The 22174-nt window shown below is 42.5% G+C and overlaps 1 protein-coding gene across 6 annotated transcripts in view; it reads right to left on the bottom strand.

The window, feature by feature from the left end:
* LOC148892020 (potassium voltage-gated channel subfamily KQT member 5-like) overlaps positions 1-22174 on the bottom strand; it is a 104487-nt gene that overhangs the window by 36480 nt on the left and 45833 nt on the right. The window contains exon 1 of one of the 6 annotated variants that reach the window (XM_089005502.1): positions 1445-4761. The exons of the other annotated variants lie outside the window; for them this stretch is intronic. The gene's annotated coding sequence lies outside the window, so the exon portion shown is untranslated. Of the gene's footprint in view, positions 1-1444; positions 4762-22174 lie in introns of those variants that run through there. 6 annotated transcript variants of the gene reach the window in all.

Genomic DNA, 22174 nt, shown 5'->3' with positions numbered 1-22174 from the left:
TAATAAATAAAATACAATAATAAATAGAATATGATAAATAAAATACAGTGATACCTCGGTTCTCGACCATAATTCGTTCCAGGACCCTGTTCGAAAAGCGATTTGTTCGAACACCGAAACCATCTCTTTGCTCCTGTGACTTGCGAGTTGACAGCGGGGGGCGGGGCTGCCTCTCCCGGCCGTTCTTCACCTGCTGTCAATTCTCTAATCACGGACACGGGGCATTTATACGGTTCGCGATCACCTCGCCAATGCCGGATGATTGACTGAACTCGCCACCGTACCTGGACTCTTCCTTCGATGTGTGAGTGTATCCGGTCCGAGGTATTTTCCCTGCGTCCCGTAAATGTATGTCATCTTCCGGGATTGCGTAATTTTGCACCCTTGTGTGCCATTTGCTTTTTGGCGTCGTAAGCGGGTCGGATCACCCCCTGCCTTCTTACTCGTTGCGTTTTCTTTTATTTGTGAATAAACATCCTGCTTGGGTAGTACATCTCTGCCTCCTGCTTTGGGATCCCAAACATTTCACTACGTTCCGACAAGTAAGCACTTGTCTCGCTCGGAACGTGACAGCTACGGATGACTCGGCTACAGGATGTTCCTTTCTCTTAAAATATCTATCCAATGACACTTGCTCTCACTCCCACAGTCGCATCACTAGATTTCACAGCCTCCTTATTCTTTAATATCATACTGATTGTCGATTTCACCATGCTGTATTCCTTAGCCAGATCAGACACTTGCACACCTCCTTCATAATTTGCCATTATTTCTTTCTTAAATGCAATAGTTGTACGCACTACTTTTCTTTTGTCACTTTAAGCAGCACTTACTTTCTTTGGAGGCATGATTAGGGGCTAAAACTCTTCGTACACCTATATTAAACGCTAGAGCAAAACGCAGCACGTCCGCAAGCGACAACAGTTGGTCACGGAGAGAGCGATACACCCGTACGCCGCTCAGCTCCCCACCCTCGCGTACGCACTCACGCGTCGTATTGGCGTTCGAACACCGATTGATATTCGAACGCCGAAGCAATAATTTCTCGAATATTTTGTTCGGTCTCCGATTTGTTCGAACTGTGAGACGTTCGAAAACCGAGGTTCCACTGGACAGTTATAAATAGAAACAAGAGATAAGAGCTATACAGAAAATGCACTTTTAAATAGGTGGGTTTTGAGATGGAATTTGAAGGTGGGAAGAGAATCGATGTTACGAATGTTGGAAGGAAGTGAGTTTCAGAGTTTGGGGGCAGAGCAGCTGAAAGCTCTGTCCCCCATTGTGCCGAGACAGGCAGGGGGGGGGGGCACACAGACGTGGAGAAAGGGAGAGGATCTGAGGGAACGAGAGGGAATATAAATTTGAAGGTCAGATAGGTATGGGGTGGCAAGGTTATGGATAGCTTTAAATGTATAAAGATGAATTTTTGTTTGTCTCTGTGTACCCTGCGATTGGCTGGCAACCAATTCATTGGCTGGGATAGACTCCAGCACCCTCCGTGACCCTGATGAGGATAAAGCGGTCTGGAAAAAATGGATGGATGGATGGAGATTGATACGAAGATTAGGGTGCATTGTACATTAACACAACAAATCTATTACAAATACGCAGAAAGACACACAAGCGTTTTTCTTTTTTTTTTCCTCCACCACTTTTGTGATCGATTTGGGACCTGTCCGGAATTTCTATTGGTCGATGGCGATCGATGTAATGGGCCCCACGGATCATTTTCCTGATCTCCTTTAGGAGATCCTCCTCCTTAGGATCTTGTTAATGTTTTTTTAATTTTGGTTGAAGTTGTGTTTTTGTCACTTTATTTATCTTCTTAGTTATTAGAATGCCATTACCTTGTCTTTTTATCACACTATCTTTATTTTGCCTTGCCTTATCACCTGTGATTTTTGTTCTTGCGTTAGTTACTAGTGACCTTTGTTGTTGTCAGTTTTGTATTTTCGCGCAAGAAACTTTTTGTTAAATGTTTACCCGTGTCTATGTTCACTTTGCTCTGGAGCAATCTGGAAAATGATAACTGTTGGGAATGGCTATGCCTTCTGGATTGCCAACCATCTACAGTACTGCACTGTCAAATAAATGCTTAAAAGCTTGGAAAGCCTAACATGTTTCCCGTATGGAAATTTTCATATGAAAGAATAACAGGCAAATTCTGATTTAATTTCATTTGATGTCAATTAATGCAGGGAAGTCATCCGTTGCCACTCCTTGGGCTCTTGTCCTGAAATTAAGGTTATTTTGGGTTATTTTTGGAAGTAAGTTTTAAGCACACAAAATGAGAACACATTATCACACATTATTTCTCACATCCAGTTCCCATGATCCATGTAATGGATGCGATTTGTGTCAAGACCAGTTACTGTTGGGATTTATCTATGTCATTTGCTAGCCTATTGATCCCTTTTGCCATAAAACACCCACGGTCACTTCCTCGTTCACTCTCATTTACTTGGCTGTGGAGTGGTTGGTTTAAAACGGTGACCCACTTTTCAGAAAATCTTTGATTCTCCTCATTTGTTCGCTTTCTCTTTCTCGACTGCTCATTCTTAAGCCTCGGGCAAAAACATGGGGAAAGTCATTGAGATTGCACAACTGTCCATGTTTTTTATGTTCCTGTTGTGTTTATTATTGTGCTTTGTGATGACTATTAATATAATTAATATAAAGGCTTTCTGATTCTGATTATGTGATCATGTCCACTGTGCAACAGATAAACTAAAAAGAAAAATCCAGAAATCACAATGCATGATTTTTTTTTAATTTATTCTTGTATACAGCTGCAAATAAGCATTTGAACACCTGTGTATCATCTAGAATTCTGACCCTGAAAGACCCGTTAGTCCGCCCATTAGAAGTCCACCTGCACTCCATGTATCATCCTGAATCAGATGCACCGGTTTGAGGGTATTAGCTTCATAAAGACACCTGTCCACCCGCTAGAATCAGTCAGACTAACTTGTAACATGGCAAAGACCAACGGAGCAATTGCCAAGCGGCTTGGTGAAAAAAAGGTCCACTGTTGGAGCAATCATTAGAAAATGGAAGAAGCTAAACATGACGGTCCATCTCAATCGGAGTGGAGCCCCGTGCAAGATATCATCTCGTGGGGTCTCTGTGCTTCTAAGAAAGGTGATGAATCAGCCCGGAACTACACGACGGGAGTTGTTCAACGACCTGAAAAGAGCTGGGACCACCGTTTCCAAGGTTACTGTAGGTAATACACTAAGACGTCATGATTTGAAATCATGCACGGAACGAAAGGTGCCCCTGCTAAAACCAGCTCATGACAAGCCCTGTGCATATGGCCATTTGGATAATACAGAGGAGTCATGGGAGAAAGTTTTGTGTGTTCAGATGGAAGAAGAATGAAGTAGATGTGTGGAGGAGTGGGTCGGGATCTCTGCTCTACTGTGTGCAACTTGAAAAACTTGTGTCCAACTTGGTGTCCAACTTGGTGAAAAACTTCACCAGGAATCGTTTGACAAATCGCAAACAAACGCTACTGTACCAAATATTAACATTAATTTTCTCAAATGTTCAAATGCTTATTTGCAGCTATATCACAAAAATAAATTGTTTAAAAATCATGCATTGTGATTTATGGGTTTTTCTTTTTTTGTTTATCTCTCTCACAGTGGACATGCACCTATGCTGAAAATTTCAGACCCCTCCATGATTTCTCAGTGGGAAAAATAGCAAAATAGCATCTGTTGTGATAGTGCGATATAAATTAGGATGTATTGTATTGTATTTTATCTGACTGTATACACACTCACCTTGTCATGATCTAGTTGGCGACGCACGGGGGGCGCTGTCGGCCCCGCCTGCACCTGCACAGGTGCTGGTCGTCCCGATTAGATTGGCGACCAACGGGTAGCGACGTCAGCCCTTCCTGCAGCCTCGCAGTTGCTGGTCGTTTTAATCACTGACACTTAAAAGGACACCCGGCACGACCATCCGGTGTCGGTTCATTGTTTGCTACATGTTTGTTGCATGCTGTGCATGTGTTTGTTTAACCTTGGCGGACTTTTACACTTGGTCTTCTTTTGATACTTTGTATTTTTTCTGTTCAGATGATTTTGATGTATTACATTTTGTTGCTGCTGACCTTTATTTTAATATAATTTGTCAAACAACCTCCTGCTCCCTCCTGCCTGTTTTTGCGATCCGCACCCGCCATCACCACCTTGCAAACCCTGACACACCTTAGTGGCATGAGTTTGTGTTACTTCTGGGTTGTGTGAACGCTGGCGCGAATGGATGCTCAATTGCAGAAAAAAATGTTCTTACCCTGTGACTGCCACCCTCCAAAACATGCATGACTGGTTAATTGATCACTATAAATTTACTTTGGGTTTGATTGTGAATATGAATGGTTGTTCTCCTATGTGTGCCCTGCAATTTCCTGGAAACCAGTTCTGGATATACCTTGGCTGAACACATCTGGCATAGGCTGCCCCGGATTGGAAAATGTATGGGTGAATGGAAAATATATAGTTCAAACACTACTCACTAAACAAATGCATTACAGCGTAGGAAAAGGAAATTACAGTCTGAGGGAGTGATGTCATCCTTTTCAGCACATAAGTAGTTCATGTGCCCAGACACAGCAATAGAGTCAAGAGTTAGATATTCAAATTTGTCATCACATTCAACACGTCTGTGTAAGTTCTCAGTCGTACAGGAGTGGTCCATCGATGAAAAGGTTTCTTCAGCTGTCATCTGTACTTCTTTGAAGGTGTCGGATGTTTTGCTTCTCATCCACGTCAGGCCGAGACCCGACTCACCGCTGGATCCCGCAGGTTCAAAGGACTGGTCTCGTTTCCACCCTACGTCCTTGTTGAGCCATGCTTCGTCGCATGATTGTTTGAATTGAGTCACATTCACGTCCACGACGAGCCGTGCCGCGTCCACGTCAGGCCTAGACCTGTTCCCATGTTGCTGTCCGGGGTGCCACTCTGCGCCCGGAGGAGCACGTCCACATTGAGCCATGTTTTGTCGAGTGTTTGTGTTAATTGAGTCACATTTACATCCACAACGAGCCGTGTCATGTGCACGTCCATGTCAGGCTGAGTCTCGTTCCCATCAGGCCGTCGCCTTGCTGTTCCCCGGCGAGACGAAGTGTTCCCTGGAGAGGCAAGGGTTGCCGTCTCCTTCTCGTTCCCTGGTGAGGCGGGCCTTTTGGAAGACTGTTCGGACTTCTGGAATCAGTCCCTTGCATGTTCTCACCGGGCCCGCGTGGTTCTTCTCCTGGTCCTCCGGTTTCCTCCCACATTCCAAAAATATGCATGGCAGGCAGATTGAACACCCCAAATTGTCCTTAGATGTGAGTGTGAGAGTGACTGGTTGTTGGTCTTTGTGTGCCCTGCGATTGGCTGGCAACCAATTCAGGGTGTCCCACGCCGAGTGCCATAAAATGGCTGGGATTGGCTCCAGCACCCCCCCACGCCCTCACCCTAATGAGGATGCGGAAAATGGATGGATGTATTTTGTTTGCATTATCCAATGTGTTGAGAAGCACTGCACACCTACCCTTGTCTGCTGTCAAAATAGTAAGATTTTTATCTTTCCTAGAGTAGCCTTTCTGTCTTCTAATGTTATGTTAGACAGAGGTGGTTTGGCACTACTGAGAAGGCCTGATATTTCTATGCATAGATCCTCTGCCTCTGCATAAAAAAAAAGTTTATTTCTAATAGCCGATTCAATAGCTGTGATGTAGTCTATAGTAGGTATCATTTTAGGAGTCACTGAGAATTTTAAGCCTTTTTTAGCCAATGGATGGTTTGATAGGGGAGTAAAAGAAGCTATTTTTATAAAACAGCAAAATTCTTCACTTAATCGCCATGGTGGTATGAGGTTTAATTTAATCCTGCTTACAACAGACTTCTTAGATTCTTACCACGTAGGCTTAGTCATGATGATGAGGTGATATCAGAGTGAATGGGGCAATCAGGGCCAGTCATAGACCACAATCATTCAGGACAAAAGGGTAATCAGTGTAGCCTCAGGGAATAGTCCTCTGCTCCTCCAACCTTAGAGCAAGGACCGATCAAAGCAGAGGTTTGGCACCGCCACCTTTGGACATTCGGGATGGATATAGGGCCAGAGCTACCAGCAAAAAAAAATGTTGGCCGACGAAGCCTCTTGGATGAGAAGCGAACTGTCTGACACCTTCAAAGTACAGATGACGGCTGAAGAAAGAAAGAAAGAAAGAAAGAAAGAAAGAAAGAAAGAAAGAAAGAAAGAAAGAAAGAAAGAAAGAAAGAAAGAAAGAAAGAAAGAAAGAAAGAAAGAAAGAAAGAAATACATATTTTGGCTAACAGCAGAAAGCCCAAAACGATTTGCAATAGGTTGTAGTCGACAATGCATGCAAAGATTTACAAAATGAAGCAGTGGCGTCACGAGTAAATGGTTTGTTGAGCCATTGATTTATGTTTGTCATCGGTGGATGATGATGATGGTATTACAATATTTTTTTATGAACAACAATACCAATATTTATCATAGTACTATGACTCATATTATTACTATTACAACTACGACGACAACTACAACTCATAAAAATTATAACTCCCCCTGTCAAACCGTACGAATGAGTAGAGAGAGCGGAACAAGCGAGCGACCATGCCATCCACTGAAAACGTGAGGGGGCAGGGAAAATCCATTTTGGGATGCAGACAGTCTATAAATCACTTCACACCAACATTTACTTTTAGCAAAAGGGAAGGGCACTGACCCTCGGTACGAAAATGGCCCCAAGCAACCATCCTCCTAGTTCAGCTAGGGGAATGTGACAAATGACTCCAATCATTTTTGATTGATTTTTGACATTATGAACATTATATTGCACATTCTATCACTCTGATCTGACTTTTGACCAACAATAAAATTAATATGTTCATCAATAGTACATGTTCACGATCGGAGGAGAGCCATCTTGTCCCACCACTTCCTGATGACCTTGCAACTTTGTCACAAGTGCAATCAATCATTACAATGTCAGGGAGAAACATGCCATTCAAACATACAGAAAATGTAGATCTCACCTCACAAGTGTTTTTTTTAAACTCTCCAGCATGATTTAGCAAACACTGCGTAGCCCAAAAAATCTAAAGAGGACCATTATCAAAAAAACGATCATAAAAACTTAAAGTCCTTGTAGAGTGACAATGAAAATGTTTGTTTTATTTGACACAGCACATATAAGACGGTTTTGAACAAGCTTGCCAGATTAGAATGAATAAAGAATGAACAGAAAACACGCCTGGCCTGACCTTTCTTTGCCTGTCAATCAAATACTGTACATTCAGATATGATGTGCATGATGTGTCTCTTGTGTGAGCCGCAGGCTGAATGCATGCTACTGTCTAACTTTTTTACAACAGTGTCCATTGCATGAAACGAGGCACCGTTAAATTGCCCCTCCTTGTCCACCATCTCCAATCCAACTGGTTATGGGTTCGTTCCTTGTGTCATGTGTGGCTATACGTAAAAGAACATCTGTAGCCCAGATAACACAAAACACTTCAGAGGAGATGTTGTTTTTTCCCCTTGTTAGAGCACATTCTGTAGTTGTACAAGTGGGCTTGACAATAAAAAAAAATATATATATCAAACAAAGTAACTCACAATTGCGCCATATACAGTAGTTTGTGACATTGAAATGGCATCTAATGTAATCTGAGAGTTAAATTTCTAAGGTATAACACACAAAAATGAATGTGCAACACGCTTGTTAAGCAGTTCCTTCACTGAGGTTTTCTTTTGACAAATGCAATTTATAAGCATATACAGAAAAATGTTTGAGGGGTAAAGTAATAAACTGTGGCTCGGCCATAATCGAATAATACATATACCATGCAAATCTACAGAAGGCGGGAGAGAGTAGGACACAGCATTCTTATTTTTTCGTGTCTTTGAAAATGGCAACATAAAAATGTTACATCATGTAGAGTACAAGACACGCAGTCCCATATGAGGGAATTTGCACAAAACCGTAACTCATCATTACACGTCACTCAGTTATTAATAAGGGAAAGCATTCATATTAAAACCAGTCAACGAGAACAAGAAAAATATGGTTCCTCGCGACTGAAGGACATTAAGACAAATTCAACAGATGAATGTAATTTTATTTGTGTTAGATAACTAAGTTGCTGACGTTGCACAAATACGTTCTGGTGAGGACAGACACTGATGTAGGATTAATGGGACTCTAATTTCTCCCTTGAAAGAACAACCAGTCTTGGTGCCGAGGATCCTTTCCACATGATTTGTCTTGGGTAAACCATTTTCTGCAGAAGTGTGTGTACTTTCAGTTTTTTCACCAAGTGGTGAACAGTAAATTCTTTGGCAGGCCCTCTCTGTGAAACGGATTTGTTATGTTGTTTACACAGAGTAGCTCCACCTCTCAGATCAAGTGTGTGACTGCTTGTTTTGTTGAATCACGGACAGAGGGCCAAAATCCATGCAGTTTTTCCTAAAACTGTCATTCAATATCGTTTGAAAGAGATGTCAAGTAACCTACATGTCGATGTACACCAAAGGCAGAAAACATTGGGACAGAAAAACGCTATAACTTTAATTAAACTCAAGATAGTTTAGTAGTTAGCTATTCTCGATTTCAAAGAGGTTCGGGGAGTACTTTTGTGGCGATTGGGGAAGAGAAATACAAAAGAGTTGTTTGATTGATGACAGGCGAAGACAGCCACATTGAACATAAAATGCTGGTCATTTACAAGTTGTAAATGTGTTTCCAAAATATTTTGGCATGCTGTTCTCCCCTCATCCTTTCGAAGTGGAGCATACTGTACAAGTCACATAGTTTATCTAAAACAAATTAACCAATCATATCATAGTTCAGGGCGTCTCGGTGGTCCAGTGGTTAGCACAGAGGTCCTGAGTTCAATTCCCTGCTCCAACCTCCCTGTGTGGAGAAAGCATGTTCTCCCCAGGGCAGTGTGTGTTTTCTCAGGTTTCCTTCCGCCTTCGTGGGAGGTTGATTGAACATGCAACATTGTCCCTTAGGTGTGAGTGCGAATGGCTGTTCGTCTCTGTGTGCCCTGCAATTTGCTGGCAAACAGTTCCGGGTGTCCCCATCCTACTGCCTGAGGGCGGCTGCAGGGATGCAATTGAGAAATTAAAAAGGGCTAGTTGGCCCTACTGGGTCTGAAAAGGGGGACAGATTCTAAAATTTGGGGGGCACGATATAAGTATACCAAACTGATTGAAATAAACCAACATGCATTCATTGGATTATTTCAATAAAATCTATTTTTCTAATATAAAGAAAACATTCATTCAAGTCAAAGAATTTATAAAATAAACAAACATTTTCAATTTTCTTTAGTCACTACACAATCCACCCTGTGCTGCTTTGATATTTTATGGTATTAGTGTAAAGACAAAGAGAACAAACTCTGCACAATATTTCTTACTAACGTCTACTTAAACAAATGTCTTTGCTTTGAAGATTTCCAATGTGCTGCAACAGCTCTGACATTTCCATTCGCCGCTAAATTCGAATCATCAACAAGTTTGCTGCGGCGAATTGTCAGTACCCTGCGCAGACTTATTCGATCTTTTCTGAAATAATAAAAAAAAACCTAAATGTGTTTGTTTGCTGCGTGTTTTTAATATCTTTTAGAGTTTAACTACTGTTCTCACGCTCCATATTGCAAACATCTGCCATGTTCGATGTAAATACTGCAATGCGCCATGGGTAAATGAATATTTGATAATTTCCGGGGGATCACCGGAAAGCCTGAAATATCCTCTACCACGACATTTGAACGCACTGAAAAAAAATTCAAGGTGATTATGGCTCGATATCAGTAAGGCAAGATGGCATACGACGAACGTTAATATCTCTGATGAAAAACAAACAGTTTTCAATTTCCGTTTAACTTAATTTGTATCTTTAGCTATTTTAACAGATGTATGTCATATGTCGCGCGGATCATGTAGCGATGTGAGTTAATCATAATAGACTATCTCACTGCAAACACGTTTTCCTCCCCATCGAAGTCGAAGATGGCATAGCTTCCATTCTGATGTGGGGTATTGGACAGTGGTTATTGGTGCTGGCGTCGATGCCACTGTAGCTGACTATGAAGCCCGATTCTGGAGCCACAAATCCTGCCACATTCAGAACATGTGAGGCCAGGACCGGGCTGGCGGGGTGGTACTGAAGCAGCACAAAGGTGCCGCACGATCCTCCTCTGGGTGCGTTTGTCTTCAAGTTGTGTCACCCCTTCGTGGCATAAGGAACGCCACAGTGGCCTGTTAGCTGCAGCAGACTCCAGATCGCTGGGCTTAATGTTGCATTTCCCTAGAGTCTGTTTTCATTAATCCTAATCAACAACAGAGTCTGTTTAACAATGGTCTTTGTATCGCAGCTTTGGACCACCAGGCTTCCGATTCGCTGACAAGAGTTGTCCATAAAGCACCTGTCGAGGCAAGCGGCAGCTAGGCATCCGGATGACATGTCCAACCCACCGGAGTTGCTTCTTTGCCAGTATTGCCACGATACTGGTGGAGGCAGTGCGTTGAAGGATGTCGGTGTGTGGGACACGATCCTGCCAGGTGATGCCAAGGATTCGTTGGAGGCACCTGATGTGGAATGCATCAAGGCGTCTCACATGGCGTCGATAGATGGTCCAGGCTTCTGCGCCAAATAGCAGCGTGGACACACGCATGCTTGGTACACTGCGACTTTTGTTGGAGTTCTTAAGTGCTTGTTTTCGAACACACGACGAGGCAATCTACCAAAAGCTTTGGAGGCTTGATTGATGCGGGTCTGGACGTCATCATCAATTAGACAGGAAGGTGTTAGAATGCTGCCGAGGTAGCTGAATTGTTGGACAACCTTGAGGGGTGTGCCACTGAGGGTGAACACGGGTTGGAGAACTCGCTTTTGCCATGACCTCCGTTTTGGTTACATTGATCACAAGACCGAGTGATCGGTAGATGGAGGACATGGTATCAAGGGCATGTTGCATGGCAGCTGAGCTGTGGGCCAGCAGAGCACAATCATCTGCATATTGTAACTCGTGGATGCCGCTGATCAGGGTCTTGGTCTTGGCCTGTAGGCGTCTGATGTTAAACAGGCTACCATCCAGGCGGAATTGGATTTGTACACCGCCACCTTCCTGGATGGACTTATGGAAGAGGAGCGTAGCTGCCATCAGGAACAGGTTGAATATAGCAGGGGCCAACACACAGCCCTGCTTCACCACGATTTCCACAGGGAAAGGGGAAGATTGCTGGCCACCAACAAGTACAGTTGCTTGCATGCCGCTGTGGAACTGCTTAAGGATGCCGAGAAGTTTGGAGGGGACACCAAATTTCTGCAGTATGGTCTGACTTGTCCCCCTTCCTTTTATAAATGGTGACAATGTTGCTGTCTTTCCATTCCTGAGGAAGTGTCCCGTTTCGCCAGATGTTGCAGATGAGGTGGTAAAGCTTCCGTGTCAGGAGGTAACCGCCGCTCTTGAAAACCTCAGCTGGAAGTCCATCAGGGCCAGGGCTTTTGTTGTTTTTAAGGCTCCGGTTTGCAGAGAGGACCTCTGTGAACTGAGGAGGTTCATCAAGGGAGAGAACTGATGGAAGCTCTGGGAGGGAGTCAAGGACAGATGGGTCTGAAGGGTTTACTTGGTTGAGCAGGGAGTTAAAGTTTCTTGGGCCTTGCTGAGCCACCACTTGTTTTCCATCATCCTCAGCTGTTTCTGTGTTTCACCACGGATGGCCTTGTAGTGAGAGAGGAGAAGTGGACGAATAGCGCCACGGTGCCTTTCCATACCCTCTTTCTCTGAGTACATACGCCACATGGTTTGTTTTCAAGGATACATATGATCTTATGGGACCAAAAAAGATCCCACCACAGGCAAGTGTTCAGACGAACAGGACACAAAACAAAAAGTTGAGCAGAAGAAGGAGATCATCAAGAAACACGAACGAGGTGTGCGTTTGTGTTACTTAGCATCCCAGTACCAGTATGCTAAGTCGAACGTTGCTATCATCCTTCTGAACAAGGAAGCTATTAAGGGTGTTTCCGTGTTGTCTAAGCAACCGTCTCAGGCAATAGAAGACGTTGAAAAACACTGTTAATATGGATTAACGAAAAACAGCGAGAAGGGGACAGCGTGAGTGAAGGAATTATCGCAGAGAAAGCACACCAACTTCACTCGGATATTGTCAAGAGGCAACCTGGAAGTTCATCATCCATTGATGATTTCAAGGCTAGACACGGATGGTACGAGAACTTTACACGTCGTACAGGGATTCATAGTGTCATTCGTCATGGTGAGGTAGCCAGTTCTGGCAATAAAGCCGCCGAAGCTTACAAGGAATCATTGCTCAAAATGGTGGAGAAGAAGGCTACTTTCTCATCAAGTGTTTCATGCTGATGAAACTGGCTTTTTTTGGGAAAAAGATGCCTAACCGAACTTTCATTACACAGGAAGAGAAGTCCGTCCCTAGGCATAAGCCTATGAACGTAGGGTAACCCTCCTTCCTACAGTTCTTATGGAATGTGAGTCTCCTTCCAAACAGTAACTCCCTCCCTCCCACCGCCTCCCACTCCATTCCAATAAGCCATCAACGACCATCACAAAGGTAAATCAAATGACTTTATTATATACGTAGTACAGTTTATATATTTTAATTACAATACAATAGCACATTTATGATACATAAAATAAGGTATATTTTGTGTAGATGTAAAGCTTATTTTGTAGAAAATTATGTTTTATGGGGACCTAGGAACTGATTATTCTCATTTTAATGGTTTCCTAGGCAAAATTAATGTTTAGAAGACACAATTTTCGCCTTACACACACACTGGGAACCAATTAAGTTCGTAAGCTGAAGCATCACAGTATTTGTGTATGTGTCCAAATACTTCTGAATAGAATTGTGTACGTTTGATCATGCAAATGACGTCTTTTATGCTGGAGATGATGAAATGTCTTATCTTATTTACATTGACTTTGGGAGACAGTGAAGCCATCAGCCTGTGACCATCGTGTGTTTTTATGGCGTCAAGTTTACGAAAACAGTTAAGAAACCAAGTTGCACAAAAGACAAACTGAAAAAGAACACCATGAACGATCAAACTTTTTTTTCCACCTGAAAGTCCGGATCGCCAACTATGCAGGCAATCACCAAAAAAGTTCTAAAAGCTGTTCCCTGTTTGTGGTATGATGGAATACAAAAATAAATAACTGAACTAATGAACGATTGCCTGTGCAAGAGAACGCGATCACAATAACTTCAATCATGTCCATATGTTTGATGCATTCCTCCGAAAAATAACTCAGGAATGATGAACCGTTTGTCTGCTTGTTGCTTTGTATTTGCCGTTTCATTCATGTTTTGTGCCTGCCAATGAGTGAAATGTCGCACATGACACATTTTGGTTTGGGGCTATCCCAACTGTCATCCGGATACGACCTGAACTGGAAGCCAGCCAATCACAAGGCACACAACTATCCGCGCTTACACTGAGTATCTTATTAACCGGCCATGGACGTTTTTGAAATATGATAACAAACGGGATTATACAGAGAAAACTCACAAAGGCCTCGTATTATTGTACCGGAGACAAATTCCTTGTGTGTTCTACATACTTGGCCAAGAAAGATGATTCTGGTTCGGCTTCTGAGTCTGATATTGACACAAAATAACAACTCAGGATCAAGTTTCATTTGTTGAAAGCCGCCCACATTTTAAGAAGTTGTAAGTGTAACCGGCCTCAGGCCTAGGGGCTACCTGGGTCGGTCCAAAGCGCTTCACAGGCAGGTAGCACTGTGTGACGAGGAAAGACGACACGAGACAACCATGTTAATCAGCTTCACACAACATCATTTATGACCCGTTAGATGCCTGGAACTGTCATCAACAAAGCCCTGGTGGTAAGCGCTGCCTTGGTCAAGTATTGAGAACCAAGAGTAGCCCCCCAGGTTATCTAGCAGATCTTGAATGCGTGGGAGTGGATGACGATCAGGGACAGTTTTGCGATTTAGCTCCCTAAAGTCAACGCACAGGCGCAAGCTTTTATCTTTTTTTCTAACACAGACGACAGGAGATGAGTATGCTGAAGTGGATTTTCTTATCCAACCATGGTGAAGTAGGTTTTGCACATAGTCTTTCACCTCTTGATAAAGGGGTTTTGGAATGGCATTGTAACGCTTTTGCACCGGCGTGTTGTCAGTGAGTTGGATCTTGAGTTGCAGGTTTGGAATGCAACCTATATCAGCATCACCCAATAAGTCCCCAATTACTTTAACATCTTGAGAATGTCTAACACTTATTATTTTGAATACCTGTGAACGACGAGGAAAGACGACACGAGACAACTGTGTTAATCAGCTTCACACAACGGCATTTATGACAACTGCGCATGCGTGAGCTGAGCCGACATCGCCTTCCACTGTTCCATTCACAGGCGCGTAGCGCCCTCTCCTGACTTGGTAGTCTAATCGACTAACATACAATAACAGAGGTCGTTTCTAACCCCCTACATAAACCACCCAAATTTTAAGAGGGCAAAAGTATTGGAATGACCCTCTATATCACTCTATAACCTGATAACATGGTAAGCTGTCCACCGTGGTAACCATTTGACCCAGAAAAGATTAAATGAAGTGAATAACCTTTACAATTTGGTGGCCTCACCCTTACTTACAATAACTGCATAATGCCTGCGACCGATGGACTCTGCCAAACTTTTGCATTCTTCACTTGAAATACTTTTTCAGGCCTGGAGTGGGCCCTCTGTCAATTCTTGCTTGTTTCTGAGGATTTCTCTCTTCACTCTCCTCTTTACGAAGTGGGCTTTAATAAGTTCAAGTCCGGTGAATAACTTGGCCAGTCTACTAATCTTCTGATTAGTTTGGATGCATTTGATTGTAAATTGCCATGAAACTGCTTTGTAGACTTGAGATATTACTGTGTCGTGAATATCACTGATGTCAAAAAGAATAAATATACTGTACATCTTATACCATGGGATGCAAACCACTCATCAGCAAAAAGAGACAGAAAGCCACAAAACATTTGATACAAAGTTTTATGTACTAATGAGCCAAGATGAATTCTCAGAATGACGGAAAGGCCAAAATATCCAACATGAAATGTTCATGACCAGAAAAACACACAAGTTCATCTGTGAGGCATGGTTGTGGTCAAGCCATGGCTTGCACAGCTGCTTCTGAAACGGGCTCAATCTTTTTGATTGTGAATGGTTATTGGTCACACAACATGTCATACAATTGACTGGCGATGAGTGCAGCGGTGTACCCTGCCTCTCACCCAAAGTCAGCTGACATATATTCCAGCTGCAACTGGACCCTAATTGAGACAAATGGTACAGAAAACGGATGGATAAAAGCTGATATTTCACTTTTTGTTGGTGTCAGATGTTTCGGATACACCACAACAACATTAATGTTGTTGAACATCCATTCTGCGTTTCAATGGGAAAAACAACTACAGCTGATTTTTTCTTGTTTTTTTTTTATGATTTTTTATTTATTTATCTAGGCCAGGGGTTGTGTTTGGCTTCTACAGTTCAACACATCCAAGAGGCTTTGTTAGCAAACTAAAATATTTTAGTTCGCTGACAAAGTCTCTTGGATGAGAAGCGAAATGTCCGACACATTCAAAGAAGTTCAGATGATGTCTGAAGAAACCTTTTCATTTGTGTGCTAGCTAGTGAGACGTTGCCTTTCAAGTCATTTCTCCCACGTCAATAAAGACAAATCAACACACTGTCCCTATGGACATGTTTGCAATGTTTTGACAATTTCACAGTGTAAGAGAGCCATGGCCACTGTCTTTGACTCCCTTCCGAACACATTCTCTCCAGTCTGTGACTCATATGGACTTGTGGTATGTGACATTCCCCGCTGCCCACCGGTTCTAATTGGGATTAGCATATTGCACAACAAAACAATACTGCGGTGTTAAGGGTCCGGCAGGTCCGGTGGCCTTTACGCACTAAAGGCCCAGTAATCCCTCAGTCTATGAGAGCAAAGCTGATTAAATCTGACGGATCCACAAACTCTGGCGCTGACTGCAAATCTGACCATGGTACAGATACTAGAGCTGAACATTCGAGCCGGGTCGGGCGAATTGTTTGAGCTTGTCGATTAACACTACTGGCTAATTCTTTACCCACTGAGTTCAAGCAAGGGATCATCACGGACCGACTGGGGAGCAACGGAGTGGAAACACACGTCCCCACTCTAAAACGCAGATCAACACAGATAAAAAGCTGTTTTTTTCCATACTGCTTCCAATTCAATGACACAAAACTAAACAAGAACAGTCGACCATCAAATATCATGAAAAAAAAAAGTCAAAGTCATGAAGAATGAATGTCTCTCTGTGTCTTTGTTCTGTCATATTGTCTTTATGCTGTCATATTTGTTATTTAGGTTTTTTTTTGTTATTTTGACTTCAAGATGGCGCCGCGAGAGTGGCTGCCTTTCCAGCAGCTCATGTATTTTGTTTTTCTACTTTCATTCCTTTCATCACTTTGCTGCTGTGAAATGTAAATTTCTCCACTGTGAGACTAATAAAGGCATATCCAATCCAATCCAATCCAATCCATATCGTCACCAATCACCAACAAATGTGACACCAAAAAACAAAAGGGTTGGCAAAATAATCTTCCAACACTATTCTCAAGCATTGTTTATCGTTTGCTGTTGTAAGTTGTTCTTTTTCAAATATGCTGATTGTGTTTTAATGTGTTTATTGCCCCTTTTTTAGTGTCTGCTGCAGGCCAAGGTTGTAAAATCTGAATGGCGGTTGGAAAATATGATCTGCAGAATGTCTATTTAGAGAAGCTTAGATGGTAATGAGAAATAGCTTTATTTTATTATTTTTTACTGCTCTTTGTGGTTTGGAAATCCATTTCTTACCGTGTGTCTTCTTCTCCGCAAATTTGGTATACAATGTCATTGCTTTGCGGATGACAACCAGCTCTATATCTCCAGCAAACCTGACGACTCTCTTCCACCTTCTTCCCTTTCACTCTGCCTCTCTGAAATTAAATCCTGGTTTATCAATAACTTCCTTAAACCTAACAGCGAAAAAACTGAAATTCTCCTCATTGGTACCAAATCCACCTTGAGCAAAGCTAACAGTTTCTCTCTCACTATTGACAATTCAACCGTTTCTCCGTCCCATCAGGTGAAAAGCCTAGGTGTCATTCTTGACAGCACACTATCCTTACACTCCCATATAAATAACTTAACCCGGTCTGCGTACTTCCACCTGTGCAATATCAATCGTCTTCGCCCGTCTCTCACTCCTCACACCACTGCTATCCTCGTTCACCTTCTTGTCACCTCCCGGATTGACTATTGCAATTCACTTCTATTTGGTGTCCCTCAGAAACTTCAACTCGTCCAGAATTCTTCAGCCCGGATCATAATCAGAACCTCATCCTTTCAACACATCACCCCCGTCCTCCAAGAAATTAATAACATTCGTCTTTATACATTTAAAGCTACCCATAACCTTGCCCCCCATACGTATCAGACCTTCTTCAAATTTCTATTCCCTCTCGTTCCCTCAGATCCTCTTCCTCGCTCCACCTATGTGTGCCCCCCCCCCCACCCCCTTGCCTCTCTCAGCACGATGGGTGCTTTATGTTAGTAGTCGCCACCTACCAGTGCCCAGGTCAGACACTCACTACTGCGCTCTTGTATTTACCCAGTCCGGGGTCCCCCCCAATTCCCGTCAGTTCCTTTTTCTGGCGGGATTGTTGCCGTTTGCACCACCGTGTGTGGGTTCTTTTCTACCGTTGGCGTAGTACGCAGTTCGATTTTCCCCTTGCCCCCCTGCTCTCTCTTCTGTGTCAGTTATTGTAGGGTTTTCCTCCGGGTCCTCATGTTTTGGACCAGCGCTTTGTGTTAGTAATAAAACTTACTGCACGGATCTGTTTGTCTCTGTCGATTGCTTTCCGGGATCCAGATATTCATTTAATTTGACAACCAGAACTTGTCTTCTCAGAACTTTTGTTTCTTTGCAAGACTTTTCGCACAAACTTGTTTTCTCGGTGGTTGACTTTGTTTTTAATGTGTAGCGATATTTGTTGTAATTAACATTACTGCGAATATTTAATGCCAAAAACGGAATCAAAAACAGCTCAAAATTATATTTAACAATGTTTGCATTTCCCATACAAACACATCTAAACCACACACATCTAAAAATGTGCAAAAATCGCGCAAAATACGGCCGATTGATAGGTCCGGCTTTGTCGACCTTACTGACAGCCATCTAATATAGGAGACAGGAAAGCACTGTAACCTGATACCAGTTAATGGAAGACTGGACTTCCGTTTTATCAGCTTTGAGGATCATATGCATCCACAGATTGCCTTTTGACCCAGTAAATAGGATGAACATTTGGGTTTTAGCTCTGTGAAGAGAGACGAAGAAAGATTAGATCATGCATGTAATCAAAGCACCAAGATGAAACCACATCAAGCAGACAATGAGGGAGATGGGGTCATTGTTACTGGTTGGAAAAATCTAACCTAAAATATTTTTTTCAAATGCAAATTGCACTAAAGGTTTTCATCCACATTTGTCCCTCTTCAAAACGGTACTGCCTTTCTATGAAGGCGACTGGAGGTACTCTTTAAAATACATTGAATGAATTCACTAGCTCTTTACACATTAACTAAGAGCAAATTTAAATGTGTGGTCACTAGGATTACGAAAGATAAAACATGTATCATTTATTTTTTATTTTTTGTTTTATTATGTTTTTCCATGTAAAGTCTAAAACTAGAACAAACTATATACATTTTCTTGTCACTGTCAACACGATTCTGACCTAATTTTTGCTGTGTCACATTTAGCACGATGCTTAACACCATGTGGATCAGCAAATTTGGTGAATCAACCTGGTTGAAGTAAAGAGTAATAATCCTCCCAAGGCTTTTTAAAATGGAAGTCTGTAATTTGGTAAATCTGCTCTGTTACTTTAACATACGTATACTTTACATCAGATGCTAGTAGCCACAATGGAGAAGATCGACCGGGAAATTAACATCTTTTCCAGAGATGCTAACTATTTTTTTCCCGCTGAAATCGCTTCTTTTACTCCCCTTTCAAACCATCGATGTTTTTTTGCGAATATTTTAACCTCATTGTCGTCAAATGAGTGGTCGCTAGCTTTTAGGTGCATATGTACTGCCGATTGAGGCCCACTAGTATTATCCCTGCGATGTTGATAAAGTCTACTCCCTAAAGGGGAGTAAAAGAAGCGATTTTCATAAAACAGCTAAATCCTTTACTGAACCGATATGGTGGGGTGAGGCTCAATTTGGATCGTTCGTACAACAGCTTGCTTAGGCAACATAGGATTAGCAATACTGATGAGGTGATACTGGAGGAAGTGGGGCCATCAGGCCAATCGTTAGTCAGAACAATAGGAACAATCAGTGGAGCCGCAAGGAGTAGTCCTCTGCTCCCCCCAACCTAAGAGCAGGGACCTATCATAGCAGAGTCCGGCACCGCCGTGTCTGGACAGTAGGGATATATATATATATATATATATATATATATATATATATATATATATATATATATATATATATATATATATATATATATATATATATATATATATATATATATATATATAGGGCCTAAACTACCAGTAAGACTTTAGTTTGCTGTCGAAGTTTCTTGGATCAGAAGCGAAACATCCGACACCTACAAAGTACAGATGAGGGCTGAAGAAACCTTTTCATCGATGGACCACTCCTGTACGACTGAGAGCTTACACAGATGTAAATAACAATAATGTGACAACACAAAGACACAGTCATTCATTCTTAAGCACTTGCTGTACCCTCTTTGTTACATGAAGCAGTTCGAGATAAAAGAGGAGAGGATCAGAGCATCCTTTTCACTAGTGGATCAGGGACGTCATGGTGGAATGTGCATGTCTGCTACAAGCTAAATGTTGAAAGCATACACAAAGATGTAGGATCCATTGACGAAAAGAGCCTGTCTCACATCTCCTGTCCTACGTAAATCCACTTCAATTCCAAGCCGCGACAGTTCTACATACGCATCGGCGCTCCGCGCTGATGTTCCTCGCGGGCTCCTCAAGCCATGCACGGTCCAACAGCATCGAACTTTCTGCTGAACAAAGCGGGGCTGTGAAGATGCTTCCCTTTAAAGGCGCAAAAAAAGCACATTTGGTTATGATACATGTAGTATTATGCTTGATATGAAGAATACTTATGCTTATCATAAAAATGCATGTAATTACACATTCACCTTTCTTCTTCGTCTTTCACATTCCCACTTAATTATTCTACTAACTATATATTCAATGTTAATGTAAGGTTATGAACGTGTCCTGTGAAGATGATACTATTTAGAAAGGAATGGAAGGGAAAGTTGGTGGGATGTTTTTCTCCGCTAACCTTCAACGACTGGATGGCAGAGTGACCCAACTGGCGGCCAAAGGTCTGCGGGGAAGTTCCAAGTGCCACAGGAACTTTGATTCGAGTAAAATAATTTCTTGTTTTCAGGAAACTATCTACCAAGGCCAGTCACTGTAATAAAAGGCAAGGGGGTAGAAAGATTGTTTAGAATAGGTGAGAACACTGTACTCTACTCTGTCTTGTCTATTTTCCTTGCAAGTAAAAAATTAACAAAGAGACACCTTTCCTCCTTTTTGTGTGTGTTTCAATTATTTCTTAATTTCAACACTAAGATTTATGGGTCCTTCCAGCCGGATCGTAACCTACCCGATGTTTCCGGACGCGGAGGCAACACCCAAGCAAGTCCGTGCATGGCATCTACAAGACCTTTTCTGGGACTGGGGTTTGACGAAGTGTCTGGTAACTGAAGGTTAACGTGACAACTGAGGGAAGGAAGACGTCTAAGGTGTGTATCTTTCTTTTCTCGCTCTCAAGTGTGAGTGAACCGAGAGGTCAAAGGGCGGCGGTGTCCTGTGCGTTTGCATTGAAACTCTGTGAAAGGGCGACAGTGTCCTGTGTGCACTTAAACTCCGTGAGAGAAGAATAGTCTATAAAACTGAGAAAACCTTGACAATAATAGTCCCGATCAAGTGTGGCAGACAGAGCAGTCTATAAAACTGTGAGGGTGACGGTGTCCTGTGCTGGTAGCACTTAAACTCCGTAAAACTCGTATGAATGTGCAAAGTGTGTGTGGAGGTTTCGCTACCTCATTGAACAGGTATTTGAAGTGACAACTGCCCAAGGAAGCATGAGGCAAGAATTTCCCGTAACTTTGTGGTAGAAGCTTGGACATTACCTCTGGTGGAGCGTAATTGTCACCCTGTTCGGGGAACAGTCAGTATAGTCACAGCAGGTGAACCACACTGACTCCAAAATGGGCCAGAAAACCAGTAAAATGCAAAATGGTGTACACATTGCAAAAGACCCTAAACAGGTGCTAACTTGCAATGATTGGAAATTGGTAATGACACAATATCTGAGTAAGATAAAACAGATAAAACGGATTCTGGCCTGATTTGCCTAGTTGTTGCAATATTGGACTTACTTTGTTGACCTCCTGAGGGAAGTGAGTTTTGTTTTGAAGGAATGCAATAAGACTGGAGTTTTTTTTTGGTCAGTACATTGATGGTGTGCATCGATAGTTGGATCAGGGTGAGTGGTCTCGCACATCACATATTTGAAATTTGAAGATGGATAGCCTGATTGAGGGTGGTAGCATGGTGAATATTTGGTTTCCCTGTCGAGTTGTGTTTGTGAGTATGTGCTGAATTGGTCTTAGTAGGCGTGCAGAAAAGAGCGACTTTCGGAGTAGTGTTTGTGATAAGTGGTCGTCTGTGGATGATAGGGGGATGTTGTTCGCTTTCTGGGAGGGAGTAGAATGTGTAGGTTGCTCATTGATTTGGATGATTTGTGAGTATTAGGTCGCTGCGGGTTTTTTAATTGTTTAATGGTTTGGACGTGTCCAAAGGAGGAGGAGTGAGTATATTAGGAGGAGGATGCTAGGTCTTGAACTGCCAGGAAAGAGACCATGCGGTAGACCAAAGAAGAGGTGTACAGATGTCGTGAGAGAGGACATGGGTCGATGTAACGATGTGCTCGATCTAACAGGGTTAGATCGAGCACATTGATTCACTGTGGCG

This window comes from Hippocampus bargibanti, linkage group LG10 (assembly GCF_051943395.1).
Source record: "Hippocampus bargibanti isolate YZ-2025 linkage group LG10, ASM5194339v1, whole genome shotgun sequence".
Taxonomy (NCBI): Eukaryota; Metazoa; Chordata; class Actinopteri; order Syngnathiformes; family Syngnathidae; genus Hippocampus; species Hippocampus bargibanti.
Note: the sequence above shows the minus strand (reverse complement) of the source record. Positions and strands in the feature narration are given on the sequence as shown.